Source organism: Pecten maximus, chromosome 14 (assembly GCF_902652985.1).
Source record: "Pecten maximus chromosome 14, xPecMax1.1, whole genome shotgun sequence".
Taxonomy (NCBI): domain Eukaryota; kingdom Metazoa; phylum Mollusca; class Bivalvia; order Pectinida; family Pectinidae; genus Pecten; species Pecten maximus.
Window position 1 is genome coordinate 18590950 of NC_047028.1, and position 17326 is coordinate 18608275.

Sequence of the window (17326 nt, forward strand, 5' to 3'; positions counted from 1 at the left end):
CACTTGGTTCTAAACCGGACACTTCTTCTAAACCGGACACTTGGTTCTAAACCGGACACTTGTTCTAAACCGGACACTTGGTTCTAAACCGGACACTTCTACTAAACCGGACACTTCTTCTAAACCGGACACTTGGTTCTAAACCGGACACTTGTTCTAAACCGGACACTTGGTTCTAAACCGGACACTTCTTCTAAACCGGACACTTGGTTCTAAACCGGACACTTGGTTCTAAACCGGACACTTGGTTCTAAACCGGACACTTGGTTCTAAACCGGACACTTGGTTCTAAACCGGACACTTCTTCTAAACCGGACACTTCTTCTAAACCGGACACTTGTTCTAAACCGGACACTTGTTCTAAACCGGACACTTGGTTCTAAACCGGACACTTGGTTCTAAACCGGACACTTGGTTCTAAACCGGACACTTGTTCTAAACCGGACACTTCTTCTAAACCGGACACTTGGTTCTAAACCGGACACTTGGTTCTAAACCGGACACTTGGTTCTAAACCGGACACTTGGTTCTAAACCGGACACTTGGTTCTAAACCGGACACTTCTACTAAACCGGACACTTGGTTCTAAACCGGACACTTGTTCTAAACCGGACACTTGGTTCTAAACCGGACACTTGGTTCTAAACCGGACACTTCTTCTAAACCGGACACTTGGTTCTAAACCGGACACTTGTTCTAAACCGGACACTTCTTCTAAACCGGACACTTGGTTCTAAACCGGACACTTGGTTCTAAACCGGACACTTGGTTCTAAACCGGACACTTGGTTCTAAACCGGACACTTCTACTAAACCGGACACTTGGTTCTAAACCGGACACTTGTTCTAAACCGGTCACTTGGTTCTAAACCGGACACTTGGTTCTAAACCGGACACTTCTACTAAACCGGACACTTGGTTCTAAACCGGACACTTGGTTCTAAACCGGACACTTGTTCTAAACCGGTCACTTGGTTCTAAACCGGACACTTGGTTCTAAACCGGACACTTGGTTCTAAACCGGACACTTCTTCTAAACCGGACACTTGGTTCTAAACCGGACACTTCTACTAAACCGGACACTTGGTTCTAAACCGGACACTTCTTCTAAACCGGTCACTTGGTTCTAAACCGGACACTTGGTTCTAAACCGGACACTTGGTTCTAAACCGGACACTTGGTTCTAAACCGGTCACTTCTACTAAACCGGACACTTCTTCTAAACCGGACACTTGGTTCTAAACCGGACACTTGGTTCTAAACCGGACACTTCTACTAAACCGGACACTTGTTCTAAACCGGACACTTGGTTCTAAACCGGACACTTGTTCTAAACCGGACACTTGGTTCTAAACCGGACACTTCTTCTAAACCGGACACTTCTTCTAAACCGGACACTTCTTCTAAACCGGACACTTGGTTCTAAACCGGACACTTGGTTCTAAACCGGACACTTGTTCTAAACCGGACACTTGTTCTAAACCGGACACTTCTTCTAAACCGGACACTTGGTTCTAAACCGGACACTTGTTCTAAACCGGACACTTGTTCTAAACCGGACACTTGGTTCTAAACCGGACACTTGGTTCTAAACCGGACACTTGTTCTAAACCGGACACTTGTTCTAAACCGGACACTTGTTCTAAACCGGACACTTCTTCTAAACCGGACACTTGTTCTAAACCGGACACTTGGTTCTAAACCGGACACTTGGTTCTAAACCGGACACTTGGTTCTAAACCGGACACTTGGTTCTAAACCGGACACTTGGTTCTAAACCGGACACTTGGTTCTAAACCGGACACTTGTTCTAAACCGGACACTTGGTTCTAAACCGGACACTTGGTTCTAAACCGGACACTTGGTTCTAAACCGGACACTTGGTTCTAAACCGGACACTTGGTTCTAAACCGGACACTTCTTCTAAACCGGACACTTCTACTAAACCGGACACTTGGTTCTAAACCGGACACTTGGTTCTAAACCGGACACTTGGTTCTAAACCGGACACTTGGTTCTAAACCGGACACTTGGTTCTAAACCGGACACTTGTTCTAAACCGGACACTTGGTTCTAAACCGGACACTTGGTTCTAAACCGGACACTTGTTCTAAACCGGACACTTCTTCTAAACCGGACACTTCTCCTAAACCGGACACTTCTTCTAAACCGGACACTTGTTCTAAACCGGACACTTGGTTCTAAACCGGACACTTGGTTCTAAACCGGACACTTCTTCTAAACCGGACACTTGGTTCTAAACCGGACACTTGGTTCTAAACCGGACACTTCTTCTAAACCGGACACTTGGTTCTAAACCGGACACTTGGTTCTAAACCGGACACTTCTTCTAAACCGGACACTTGGTTCTAAACCGGACACTTGGTTCTAAACCGGACACTTGGTTCTAAACCGGACACTTCTTCTAAACCGGACACTTGGTTCTAAACCGGACACTTGTTCTAAACCGGACACTTCTACTAAACCGGACACTTGGTTCTAAACCGGACACTTCTACTAAACCGGACACTTGGTTCTAAACCGGACACTTGGTTCTAAACCGGACACTTGGTTCTAAACCGGACACTTCTTCTAAACCGGACACTTCTACTAAACCGGACACTTGGTTCTAAACCGGACACTTGGTTCTAAACCGGACACTTGGTTCTAAACCGGACACTTCTTCTAAACCGGACACTTGGTTCTAAACCGGACACTTGTTCTAAACCGGACACTTGGTTCTAAACCGGACACTTGGTTCTAAACCGGACACTTCTTCTAAACCGGACACTTCTACTAAACCGGACACTTGTTCTAAACCGGACACTTGGTTCTAAACCGGACACTTGGTTCTAAACCGGACACTTGGTTCTAAACCGGACACTTGGTTCTAAACCGGACACTTGGTTCTAAACCGGTCACTTCTTCTAAACCGGACACTTGGTTCTAAACCGGACACTTGTTCTAAACCGGACACTTCTTCTAAACCGGACACATGGTTCTAAACCGGACACTTGTTCTAAACCGGACACTTGGTTCTAAACCGGACACTTGGTTCTAAACCGGACACTTGGTTCTAAACCGGACACTTGGTTCTAAACCGGACACTTGGTTCTAAACCGGTCACTTCTTCTAAACCGGACACTTGGTTCTAAACCGGACACTTGTTCTAAACCGGACACTTGGTTCTAAACCGGACACTTGGTTCTAAACCGGACACTTGGTTCTAAACCGGACACTTGGTTCTAAACCGGACACTTGTTCTAAACCGGACACTTGGTTCTAAACCGGACACTTGGTTCTAAACCGGACAGCGATATTTATACCTGACACAGGCATCTCACGATTTGATTCATTTGAATAGTGACATAGATAAGAATTGACAAACTTAAGATAAAAGATTGTGAACATTATGAAAACAAAAACAAAATAAAAAAACAACGAATCAGTTGTATGATAAAGTTATATTAGATATGGTTTCTATCATATCTGAATCTCAAAGGTACTAATATCTTGTTTTCTTGATGCTCTTATTATCTTATATTGAAAATTATAAAATTCATTATATTATCGGGCTTTTGCTCCTAGTGTACCTATCCAGTTTTTTGGTCTTTGACCTAATTTTAAAGTTCCTCTGTAGCCTCCAAGGTATCCACATTATAGGGTCTTAACATCACTGACGGGTCTTGAAAGGCGAAACAGCTGTATTATGTTCCTAGCATCACAGCTGTATGACGCACTTTAATGAAGGTTGGGCTCTATCGTATCTAAGTTAAGATTTGTATTGAAAGGTACTATTTTGTGTGTCTTTGGTACAATACTTCCACATTGCAGGTGGTACGCACTGTTGTCCCCGCTGTTTAAAGTACCCTGCATACTACATTTTCATTCATTTGAACAGTGGGATGGGGGGGGGGGGGTATATGCCACCTCCACATCTCTACATTTGGATTTTTATAAAATGCAAGCTCTTTTGTTGAATCTCCGCTCAGAAAGAACGTTGTTTTCCATCAAATTGTCCTTATTCCAAACTTAAGGAATGTCTCGTAATTATAGCTTTCTATTCTAAGAATGGCAACGGAGATATCAATACAATTTCGTAAAACATACCAATATGCTTACACCGAAGATCAAAATTTTTAGGATGATTGAATTTCTTACCGACAACATCTTTTTTGTCAAATTCGGTGACAAGATCTTACAACAGACTATGACATACCCATGAAAACAAACTGAGCCCCTCTGTTGGCAGTACTATTTTCGTTTTCAAACGCTGAAGCGCTTATCAGAACAGGTATTAGAGATCTTACATCCTTCAATTTCACCATAAGGTATATTGACCAAATACCAAATACTTTATTGACCATGTCGATCGGACATACCCTGTAGATCTTGGAATCAAGGACACAACGCACTCTTCAATCCCAGCCGCTCTCCTCGAGCTTCACTTACAGAGTAACCAATGGAGACAGTTTGACAACTAAGTTGTATGATAATTTGAATCTCCAAATTGTTAATTTTCTATTTATAGATAGCAACACCTCTGCATCCCCAGTTGATTCAATATTCAAGTGCTTTTTTATAGCCTGATGCTTACACCCTGACTCTTTTTTGAGACTGTGACTAAACAAGCAGATGACATGCCTGCGAACAAGTTTGTATGGCGGCTGTCGTCGATGAAGCAGAAGACGCTTACTCTTTTGGAACATCTGGTCTTATTCTCCTTGACCAATTATATGGGTCTCCTTGAAAATCTTTATTTGTGTTAATACATGTTCCTGTCGTTTAATAGATTTTGTGTTTAAATGATAAATTCTTTATTAAGTTTTTTTCTAAACCAGTTCTAAACTTAAGACTGGGTTCAGAAACGGTCATCTATTCCCGACATGCCATATTATCTTTTAAAGCCTTCTGACTGTTTCGGTGTTTTACGGTATCTTTATGAGCCCTCTACAAGTCATGTCATTTAAGTAGAATCAGTGTGATGCGACGTCATAATTGATTAAATGCTTTCGGTACTCCGACGTTATGTAAGATGTGATTGTCCAGGAAAAGAAATCAGTTGGCGTTAAAATTATTATTTTTTGAATTGAAAAGTATTAAATATTCTAATTATAATATCAACCATTACAGTCTCTGGGAAAGATGTACGTATCAATAACGAAAAGCAAGGTGAAATATTTTGATAGAATTGTTAGAAATTCTGTCTGTGCATGTGAAGAACGATCTACATGTGAGAAGATATAAGTGTTCCTGAAACCTTGGGAGCCTCACTTTGGCGCCTTGTTGTTAGAGCCAAGGCGTGGAGTCTATTAGCCTGAGTAATAGATCTTCTGTGCACGCTCTATATCACAGACAGACATTCAAGGTTGTAATTTGACGGTAACGCCCCCTATGGGCGATAGTTGGTGTCAGATTAATCAACAGCATAAAGTGGCTCTCGGCTGTATTCCCAAGGGTGAAACTCTTATCAACTGATGTAAACCAATGGGATTTGCTGAACGTCATCGATAGTTTATTTGACATTCAGTTGATATCTTTGTGCCCGTGTCTTTCGATTATAGTTACCAATTTATTACCTTTGCTCAGATAATTTACAATTCCTTCGAATATAAACATGCGGATATTGGCTTGTTGATTACACGTTACAGTAATAAGATATGACACTGTTGCTGTTTAGTGACTTATCATATCCTGTCCGGACGCGGATCATAGCGTTTCTGTCGATGTCCGAAGCGCGGTCAATGTTGATGGACACGAAGGTAACTCGATAATGAGTCTATTGACCGGCTTTTGGTATCAACATTACTATGGTTAGTGATAGCTATCCGTTTCATGGAGACCCTTCGAACTGGTGAGAAAGTGAATATGTTCTGGGGCTTATGAAATCTTTATAGATAACGGTCTTGGCAGTGAGAATCAAATTTCCTAGAAATTGATTTTGAACGTGTTATCAAACGTGTATTGCTATACATGGAAAGATCAGACACAGGCTTGTTTCCGTTTAAATACAAATTAGTAAATAACAATGGCTATTCATAATATTTATTTAACTTAAAAAGCACAAGAACAGAACGAAACTAAAAATCAAACAAAAACAAAAACGAAAAAATTGGCACGAATTTGCGAAACGAACAGCCGATTCTGTTTTAAAGACTGCATGTCCAAACAATAAGACTACATACAAAATGTTCTTCCCCGAAACCTCGTGGTTCCATTTAAAAGTCCTTTGTAGACTTCAGGACGGTATGTACAATTCTGATGCAATTGTTTTCTTGTCAGTAAAAATCCAACATGACTGGAATCATTATCGACACATTCCCGCTTCCCGTTATCTGTTATTGCATCATCTCTAGATCACGTGACCATTTTTGTACCGACGAACCGTTAACAGAATATCAATTTGATCAATTGACTGGAATGCGTCCAAACTCTTTACACGGTTAGGGTTAGGAAAGCATTTCAGACGATCATATTTTACTTGTAGAAGTACGGGTTAGGAAAAACAGCCATATATGGTTCTCTAAAATATCTGATATTCACGTCAACATTGGAAGCTCTTTGTGTGGCATGTACTTTGTATGGAATGATGATAGATTGTAAGTGAGTGCGAAGATGGCGACTTTGTTAATGGACGCAAGAAAGAATGATATATATATATACATATATACTTAGGTTATGTATGTTTTTCTATATACCACCATTTATATAGCGATGAATGGTCGCCAAAACTCCGGTTTTGTTCTTGTTCCTAAATCGATACCATTTTGTTTCTTCTTAGTGTTCTAGGTATTCTTGTTCGATTTTTTTATGGTTAAAAATATTTTATATTGTTGAAATGGTAAAAAGATGTAATGCATAAGTCCGATTGCGTATGATATGATGATTGGTAATTTGTTGTTTTATATACCGCTATATTACAGAAACATAGCCGTCTGAAGGCGGTTTACAAATTATTATCCGTGGTTATTGGGACCAGCCGATCTCTTTCTCAACTTCCTAGGGAACATACAGCCGGAGCTGCCATTTCGGCGCTAACAGCTTACATCAGACATGTCTTGTATTGACCTACCACGTAGTCATTTACAGCCGGAGCTGCCATTTCGACGCTAACAGCTTACATCAGACATGTCTTGTATTGATCTACCACGTAGTCATTTAAAGTCGGAGCTGCCATTTCAGCGCTAACAGCTTACATCAGACATGTCTTGTATTGACCTACCACGTAGTCATTTACAGCCGGAGCTGCCATTTCGGCGCTAACAGCTTACATCAGACATGTCTTGTATTGACCTACCACGTAGTCATTTACAGTCTGGGACACAACGGAGTAAAGTATCATATTCTAGGGTACAACACAGTGTCGTAGTAGCAGCACTCTATATTCGTTATGAGAATGTTTACCTCGGCACCCAGCTAGTGAGGATCACGTGAGAGGATCACGCGAGAGGATAACATGAGAGGACCACATGCTCTCGATTTTTAATTCATGATGTTTTTACCATATTAAACAATTGTAACATTAGATTCCAAAATATAATTACCTCAGAACGGGATTTTCTTATGATTTGATTATGGTTTCGACAATTTCAATGCATAAATCAATTATTTACAAATATGAAATTTTATGCCGAATGATGATTAGTATTTAGTTACTAGTTTGACCTCATAAACCAGGCCAATCACGTACTGCCTGGTTTAGAATACATTTATTGAAATATGAACAGGATTCCTGAAAATTATGAAACTATCCCGAATCTACATTATTTTATTTTATTATTATTATTATTTTTTTTTTTTTTGCCTAGAAGGACGAAACCGTTGTATGATGCAGTTTGATTCATCTTGGCTCTACTGTATCTAACACTCATTTTTCTCTAAAGGTCTTGTGAATCCTTTGTACAATCCTGACAAGATGGAAAAAACCTCATTCCCCAATTCTAATGCGAAGCTCTGAATATTTGCACGACGATTCTACATTCCCATCAAAATATATCTTATGAAACAAAAAAAATATAACTCGCGTATAAGATTAACGAAAACGTAACGAAGCTTTGGTGTCTACATTGTAAGCAGTTATTTTACTGATCAAACAAAGTACATTGGATTCTTCTACTTTTTAATTTTCTGTTACCGAACTGGTTAATAGAATTGACACGTGGCCATCATTACGAAACCAAGCCTCTTTAATCAGCTAAAATGCATTCAGCCAATTTTAATATTCCCCCATCGTAATGACGTCAGAAATGGTTGAAAATTACGCCGATTTGAATAAAATTATAGGTTTTCAAGTTGAATGGCCCGATACCGCGCAATGTTAACCCTAAATAACTATCATTAAGATGATTCATGTGTGTAATTATAGTTTTGTAACGCTTAACCTGATTGGTTTAAACTTCAGAGAGATTTGATTAGATAATATATGCAAGACGAAGAAACGTGAACCAACAGGTTTCAATTAGTTTGAATACAGACGACACGCCAGGGTTGATTATTGAAATTTATAGAAAGCTGAAGGAAATAAGACATTGCAACCAATATGAGCTGCTGAAATAACGACATTCCCTTCGTTGACGTCAAACGCAAAAATGATATGGATTGGAAAGTGCGTTATGAGCTATTTCAGGAAGATTTAATTAATATGTTTTCCTTAAGAGTATTAGTTGTTCTAAGTCACTACTTCAGTGTAATTACCCATAGACTCCTGCCTGAAAATAAAAATTGTACCAAATGGATTAGACATTCAATGAATGAAGTTTTAGTAGGTTTAGATTTATTATTTTCTATTCTTCGTTTGTTTTATGAACTGAGTCTAATGACTATCCAAGTTGGGTTTTTTTCATTTCTGATTTAATTAAACTCGTTACATCAATTTTCATAGTGTAATTTTCGTACTACCTGTTCTCTGTTATATCCATACAATATTGAGACACCCTACGGTAGTTAGACCTCGATGCCATTTCCATCGTACACAATGTTGATGATAGTCTGGTGTCTCTCGAATTGATAAGATTGCGTCTTTGTTTGTCTTATAATTTACATGAAGCATACCATGAACAGTTAATTAATATAAATTATATTTCAATGCCTCTTTCTTTGGATGTGTGACGGTACTGTAATATGTGTTGGTACTGAGATATATATCGGTATTAACACTAAAGTAGGTTTTGTCGTCGTGTTGACACTGTAGTACGTTTTCTTCTGGAGTAGGGTAGCTTTGGCCTCTTGTACTCACCCTTTAATATATTTCTTTGTGTGCAAACTTGATGGAAAAATTTTCTATAGTTAATATGTATCTGGTGGTTGCTAACAACGAAAGTATAGAATTATAGCAATGTTAACAGGGTTGGTATTTGACCTCTCACGAGGTGACAAAGCGCCTAATAAGTCCAGTGCTAAGACGAGATTATAGTAGGTAAGTCTCTGTAATTGACATTTTGACATGGGAAAATGACATTAGTTGCCATTTATTATTCGAATCAAGTTTCAGCTGATACCTCTCTTTATGTAGTTTACGCTGTCGTCTCGTTTTAATCTCGTTTCACTCTCGTGTCATGATCTAACTGTAATTATATGATATTGTACACGTTTCGCTGGTGATGTTGATGGACATCTTAACTTTAAATGTTATAAAATGTCATATGGAATGTATTCATATATTATTTTATAACTGAATTCAACCATTCTTAATAAAATGGTTATCGGATCCAGTCCATTATTCACGCTAAGGATAATAGAGCCATCGTAAATAACATTCTGTGTTTATGAAGGATTGTACCGACGACACACGAGTTATAAATACATTTTTGTTCTTGCCTTTCAAATCGACACCACGAAATTAACAATCCTTTTTCTTTTAGTCAATAGTCAGTGTAATCAATAACTAATTTCGCAAAAGAGCCTGAAGTGAATAGCATCTTTATCCATAAATACCGAAAATTAATATACTGTAACAGCAGAGGAAAAATGCTACGACCAGACAGGGATTCGAACCGGGAACTTCCGAACTCGAGACGGACGCTCTAACCGTTTGAGCCATCTGGCCACCGGCACCTAGCCTAGTCCAGTTCTGCTACAACACGACTACGCTCTATAATCCTTGTGATATCGTGATGCGTATTGAACCTCAGATTTTGTCATCAATAATTAAATTTGGTGAACAATTGCGGGCATATAAGAACTCCTTGCAATTTCTAAAAAAAAAACACCCTGACACTAATTCATTCTTAGTTTTTTCTTTGCTTCAGATTTTGTGTTCTGGTTACAGCTAATGTAGTATAAAGTCGGCATCTATGCACGATACATTTACTCAAAAACTATAAAGCGCCAACACGATGGCTTACTACCACCTCTGTAAAGGTTTCTTCCGTGTCTTCCATTAAGGAGACAATGAGGAGACCAAATAGATCTGCTGCCTCCATTTCAACACGTGTGGTCTCTATCTTGTCCTTTCCGTTTTGCTTTCCCCCGTCTTTACTGTCTGCTCTGTCTTACTATTCTTTGATTTCTTTTATATTTATCTGCTCGGCACCAGTAATCACAGGACCTTGGTGTTTGTGTCTCCGTGCAATTCGTTCTCTTAAACCTTTGCTTTTGTTGTCTCGTTGACACACGTTCTCATATGACCTTAGCTGTTGGTGTCTCATTGACACCCGTTCTCATATGACCTTGGCTGTCGGTGTCTCATTGACACCCGTTCTCATATGACCTTGGCTGTCGGTGTCTCTTTGACACCCGTCCTTATATGACCCTGGCTGTCGGTGTCTCCTTGACACCCGTTCTCATATGACCCTGGCTCTTGGTGTTACCTTGACACCATACTTATATTAACCTCAACGAGGACGTTAAATCAAATATACCCTTGTAAGCTTAACGTCAAGCAGAAAAAGAGAAGAACCACATTAATGCATTTTATCTTCTCTTGGTGGATGCTTATCTCCGAGATCATAATAAAGTGAGGTAAGGCAGGAAGGAGGTAAAGAGAACGCAAAATGAGCGTGTTGCCACATATTTGGCTATCAAACACATGTTAAACGTAAAATGAGCGTGTTACAATATATTTTCAAACACATGTTAAGCATGTGACAGGCGATACGTATAGATGTTGTCTGGCTGACTAAATCAGAAATAATTACTGCTCAACTACATTAACATTTCTAATGATAAGCCTGACTAATGCGGTCGTAAATCTCCCTAAATATAGTAATTACGTCGTCTGATGTTGTGTGAGGGGTGTGTAGTTTATGTGTACCGACTTGACTTGATCAACGAGGATACTACCAATACTACGAACAACCAGAATAAATTTCGTGAAATTGAAAAAAAGATTTATTACATAACGTTTCTTTCCATTTGATGATTTTTTTTTCTTGTTCGATGTGAATATTGCAGTTCGTTGAGATTCCGTTGTGTCCACTCCAGTTCTCGGTTTGAGGACGTGAACTTACCGAGGTTTGACCAAGAATCACATGGCTTCTTTCGTCAGGGAAACTGAACATTCCGGAACATCTGGTCCATTTCCTTTTACCTGTGCCAGTTCATATTAACCCTTGTGTTGTTGATTTATAATTTTGATTACTAGGTACTGATTTCTCGCTGCTTTCAATGTCCTACAACTGCTTTTTGATATTACAGAAGATTTTCTCCTTTTAGTGAAACTACCTAACTAACATTAACACCATACTAATTTTGTAATATTTATACTGATATTTGAGCAAATTGTATCGTTATTTGAATAATATTGGTATATAGCTCATGATTTTGGTAATCAAGTTGTTAATTTATGATAATCAAGAATAATTTAATCGTGCTGCTTGAAACAAGCGTGGTTATTGGCTAAAAAAATATGTTACCAGTTCCTTACATAAAAAAAATGACGTCGCTGTTTGAAACGTCTCTTTTGATTGGCTGATACAGCGGCGTTATAATTTCTAAGAGAAAAAAGCCCATCAATAAAAGTAGATTTCCTCAGTGATTGTGTTAAGTAAATTTAATTTTAAGGATTTGCACAACCAGTAAGGCGCTACGTAAACGCTTGAGCTATGTACGATAACTGGTTGAGAAATTCATGTTATATCTGATGTTTAATGTACATTATTTGTGAAAGCAGAACAGCCAATTTATCACGAAGAAATAAAAACTGAAATACGATTTTCCTGAGTCTAAGTGACAATTTAGCACTTGCCATTTCTTATAAAACAGAAAAAAAGTAAACAGATAATCGATATTCCTGGTTAAACCATTATAAACGAGTTACACCACGAGAGCACGAGAGAGCATATGGGTCACGTGATTAACGACGTTCTTGTCCTCCCCCGCCTCCATAATGGCAGATTAAGTAAATCAAAACACTGTTAGCATGCTCGTCCTGAAACCATTACTGTCGGTTATGGAACTGTCATTCTAATATCAGATGTTGTGACAAAAAATGTCAGTTTTCTTATAACATTAGCTCTTATGTAATAATAACGCTGATATATTTATTCGAAATAGTTTCATATTCAAAGAAATAATTTCTACCAAATTGAAATATTTTAATCATTAATAATTGAAACTGGTAGAATTCACAACCTTTTATTTGAGCCAGTCGTGCATTTAGGGGAATTAATTATAATGCACAATGACATTAAACATTTAAGAGACAATGTAATCATGGAGTATACAGATTTCGGTTTGTTTAAAATCAGGAACTGGTTAATTACCTGAACAGTCTTCAGTTTATTTACACAAAAAGTTTAATATGCCGCTATCAGGAGGACTTCCATATACGATATAAAAATCAATTGAGTCCATATGTTCATGTTGTCCCTCCTTTCGTTTTGGTGTCTAGTCCTGTTGTTGGTTGGGATTTCTATTTTGTCCCTGTTGATGCTACATACATGTTGGTTGATGTGTTTTATATTCCACATCCTCAAATATGAAGAGTCTGTCTACAGATGATGGGACTTCACGAAGGAGATTTTGACCTTTCCGGATCAATGTTCTGAGCTTTCTTGTGACATAGATCAGCAATGTTCCATTGATCATGAAAGCGTTTGACCAATACATCACCATTAGGAATATATATGGGGTTAAATTTGGAACCTCTCTAGTGTTATATTTGGAGAGTGTATAGAGTTTATTTGGAAACATCCCTGAAATGTTATCATTAAGTTGAGCTTTGTTTAAAGCAGTTCTCTGGGTGTTAATAGTAAGATGTCTTGGGTGGGAAATAAGGGAAATAAACAAAATAGGAGATATTTGTAGGAATGCGACAAGAATTCATCATCCCATAGAAGTAAAAGTTTCAGTAACTGTATTGATGGTCATAGCGCTACAGTAACTGTTAGGATACTTGATAAAGTCTTGTTTTCCCTGAGGTATTGGAGGGTAGTATGTTCCAATATCTACCAGTCTGTCCATTAAACAAGCCACAATAACCAAGTACAGACAGTATTCCACACATCACCTTACCTTTCCTATCTCCTCTAGACAATCCTACATCAGATATAACCTTTCAGATATCCAATTCTTTATCTCTAGTTACCATTGAGTAATCTTAGTTTCAAAACTATGGTCGTTCAGTTTGAAATTACAAATGCATTGTCTGCGTTTTTTGTTTTTTTTTTGTTTTTTTTTCCGTGATAGATTTGATTAAAAATAATAATGTTTTTTTCTAAAAGTAAGAACTAAAAGTACGACAGCATTGTAAGAAAACTCTATGGAGATAGCTGAAGGTTCGCGCGGACGGGTTACAGTACATTTGAATATAAATGTAGTTAAAAATAGAGTGTATGTCAAAATACTGATAAAACGGCATCAAATCCAAAATCCAGAATGACCGTAACGAAAACAATGATGAATACCGACATAAAAAAATAAATCCAACCCAAAACATACACAAAAACATGGAGTATGGAGACTCCTGAAAAGTACCATAGGATTAAGACCACGATCTCCGGAAGAATAAGCGTCTTTTGCTTCATCAGCAACACCTACCATACAAATTAAGGTATAATTCGGTTTAAGTCCCAATCTTAAATGAGAGTTAGGGACCACTAGGCATATCAACAAGCATTAAACATGTCTATCTTCGTATAACATAAGGATATAGAATATTTTCATTATGTTGATCAAGAATCTTTCCGATGGTTTTCATCAACCTGCATCTCTTGAAACCTTGTTTTGTCAATTTCTCTCTTCAAAGTCGACATATGTCACGGAAAACGTTCTTCAATGTATTTCTATGGTCGTATGTTTTACGAAATATAATCTGGTTAGTTCAAACTTATATCGCTATTGCCTTTCTATCAAAGGAAGACTCTCATTGAAAGAGAACGAATGAATGTCTTAAGATTGGAATAGGGAATGCTAGAAAAATAAAGAAAGCAAGGACCAAATACCTCGTAAGAGGAATATAGTGACATTCTCTATTGGAATACCCAAGAGAGAGAAAACAACACTGATTATTTCAATAATGGGCTAGCAATTTATCGGCGTCAAGGGAGCCGAGGTAAAGTGGAGAACATGGACGACGATACAATCTGGTTCCTGTAGTGGTCTCTGAAATCAAAACACGACAAAAACATAGGAAAGTATGGAAACTACCCATATCTTACTTATGGGATTAAGCATGCCAAATTTATCTTCTCCGGGTCCTCAAATTTAATCATATTCCGTTTATCATGCCCAGACTATCAAAATCACGACGTAAATAGAAATGCATGTTGCAATGCGTGTTCAGCCGATTTCATATTTTGCAGACTTTCCCCATAAAATATATTATTTATTGAAGAGCACAATGCCAAAATACCATTATCATTTTGGCTATTCTGTCTGTGTTAATACTGGATTTTGATGCGCCATTCTCCGCACTTGGCCAAATTTGTATTACTGCATTCCACTATTAAATTACATGCCAATACGTTCGCCAAATTGTTTTGACTTCGTTACAGGATTTCTAGATTGTTTATCCTAAATCTGGTTAAAGATAAACTAAGCTATAAAACACTACATTGATCAGGATTTTGCGAGAAACGTTTACGAAAATCGCGTATTTCATGTCTCATACAGTTTAATTTGATAAATTTATTCTCAATTAAAAACCTCTAATCTCCAACATTTATACGGAAAATAAAAACAAAATTTTATCAAAATCCTTTTCCTCGTTACATTTCCGCAAACATAATTGTATAGAAATTGGTGTACCAAGGAACATTCTTACCAGAAAGCTTGGATCAAATTAAGGTGATGGAGGAAAAAGAAAGAAAAAACTATTAAGGATGAAAATTTCAAGATGGTCAAGAGACGGAAACTTTCAGATTATTTGGTCATTTGCGATATCTAAGTAAAAGAAAAAACAGTAAACCCTCGTTTTCGGTTATCGCCATTGCTTTAATCATTTACCACATGACGTTATGTAACTTTGTAAACGATCATGAAGCAGGTGCCGAATGGATACTGAATTATTGATTAATATGAATGTGTTATTAGAATACCAAGTTATCCGGTAACAACGGAATGGTAAGAATCTACATTGTCTGTCACTTTAAATTGATTGTGTTTCTTTTAAACGCAAAGATTTTTTATATACAACAAATTAGGGCAAAATGGAGGTTTTAGTTTTGAAAATTGTTTACATTCACCAGTAAGTGACCCTTGTAACCTTTAAATAAAGTGTTGGGTTTTTTTGGGGTTTTTTTTGTTTGTTTGTTTTTTTTTTTTTTTTCTATTGTTTGATTATTCTTGCTTATTTTTGTGGTCTATGAATTGTTGTATCTTTTGATCTTTGAGGAATTTTGTCTCGTATTTCATAGGCGTGACCTCGAAGTATTGGACAATTCAAATAGCTAAGAAACACCCTGTTCTGGTAGCAAACTTTTATGTTGGAGGGACGATACTATCGCGTCTGTTTCGAATATCATGAGTTAAACTGCAGCACCGAATATCAGTGATATTAGGAACATCATACAGCAGTTTCGTCCTTCTAGGACTCGTCAGTGATGTTAAGGACATCATACAACTGATTCACCCTAGGACTTAATTGTCAGTGATGTTAGGGACTATTGCAACTGTTTCATCCTTCTAGGATTTGTCAGTGATGTTAGGGACATCAAACAAATGTTTCTATTGTTCGTTAGTGATGTTAGAGACATCATACATCTGTTTCATCCTTCTAGGTTTCGTCAGTTATGTTAGGGACTATTGCAACTGTTTCATCTTTATATGACTCGGCAGTTATTATAAACACATCATATACGTGTTTCATCCTTCTAGGACTCGTCAGTGATGTTAGGGACATCATACAACGGATTCATCCTAGGATTCGTCAGTGACGTTAAGGACATCATATAGGTGTTTCGTTAGGGACATCATACAGCTGTTTCATCGTAGGACTCGTCACTGACGTTAGGGACATCATACAGCTATTTCCTTCGTCCTTCTAGGATTTGTAAGAAATGCTAATTTTGATACCTTGGAGGTAACGGAGAAAACCAAATAGGACTTATTGCCGAGTACAGTACACGTACGAAGACTTAAGTCAGACACGTCTATATCAAATTGAGCGAGCACCGAACGAATATTGTAGACATGATGTCAAAGTCACAGAACTGTCACAGTCTAATTTAACGTCATCAAAATGAATGAACCGACGCATAGGAGTCTGTCATGTAGCATTAAGGGAACTGGTCACTTAAGCGTGATGGAGAAATCCCATCCAGACTATTAATGAGTCGGTATCGGGTCGTTATTGCTAGTTATACCATTACGTAAACAGAATTACATCACCTGATCGCTATCTATAATGATCGGAATACGTGTCAGACGCAATGTTCGGAGTGTACTTTAAGTTTATCATAGTTCTGCACATGGTGGCTGGAAATGATCCAATTCTACGTGAATTTTCCACTAGTAAACATAAATAACAGATTGTGACTTTTCAGATTTCGATAACATTCTCTATATTGAACAAACCCTGAGAGAAATTGACTGAAGTGTGATAGGTTAAAGAACGATAAGTATTTAGCATACATTCTCCAGTGCCAAAGCTTTCTCTAACAAAACAGTTAGATGGTCTATGCTTAATTATCTAATAAATCATATCATTCTTTCAAAATGCATTGCAATACATTTCTGAAGGAAATAAGCATCGTACAAACTCTAATACAGTGATACAGTTAATTTTACAGAGCATGTACTCTAATGGACTTTCATCAAAAGACTGAATAGTACAATAATTTGGTTTTTTTCGACCGTCATTCTAATGAATAAAATAAATACAAACTAATGAATAAAAGATGAAAGCAATGTAATATTAATGGAATAAATTAATCCTGGAAAGTTAACAT

General features: G+C 37.7%; 1 protein-coding gene and 1 non-coding gene across 2 annotated transcripts in view; one reads left to right on the forward strand and one right to left on the reverse strand.

The window, feature by feature from the left end:
* Positions 1 to 17326, forward strand: part of LOC117342247 — a 63237-nt gene that overhangs the window by 11083 nt on the left and 34828 nt on the right. The gene's annotated exons all lie outside the window — the stretch shown is intronic.
* On the reverse strand, positions 9972 to 10044 carry Trnas-cga. The gene has a single exon. It is a non-coding gene; the product is annotated as a tRNA-Ser (tRNA).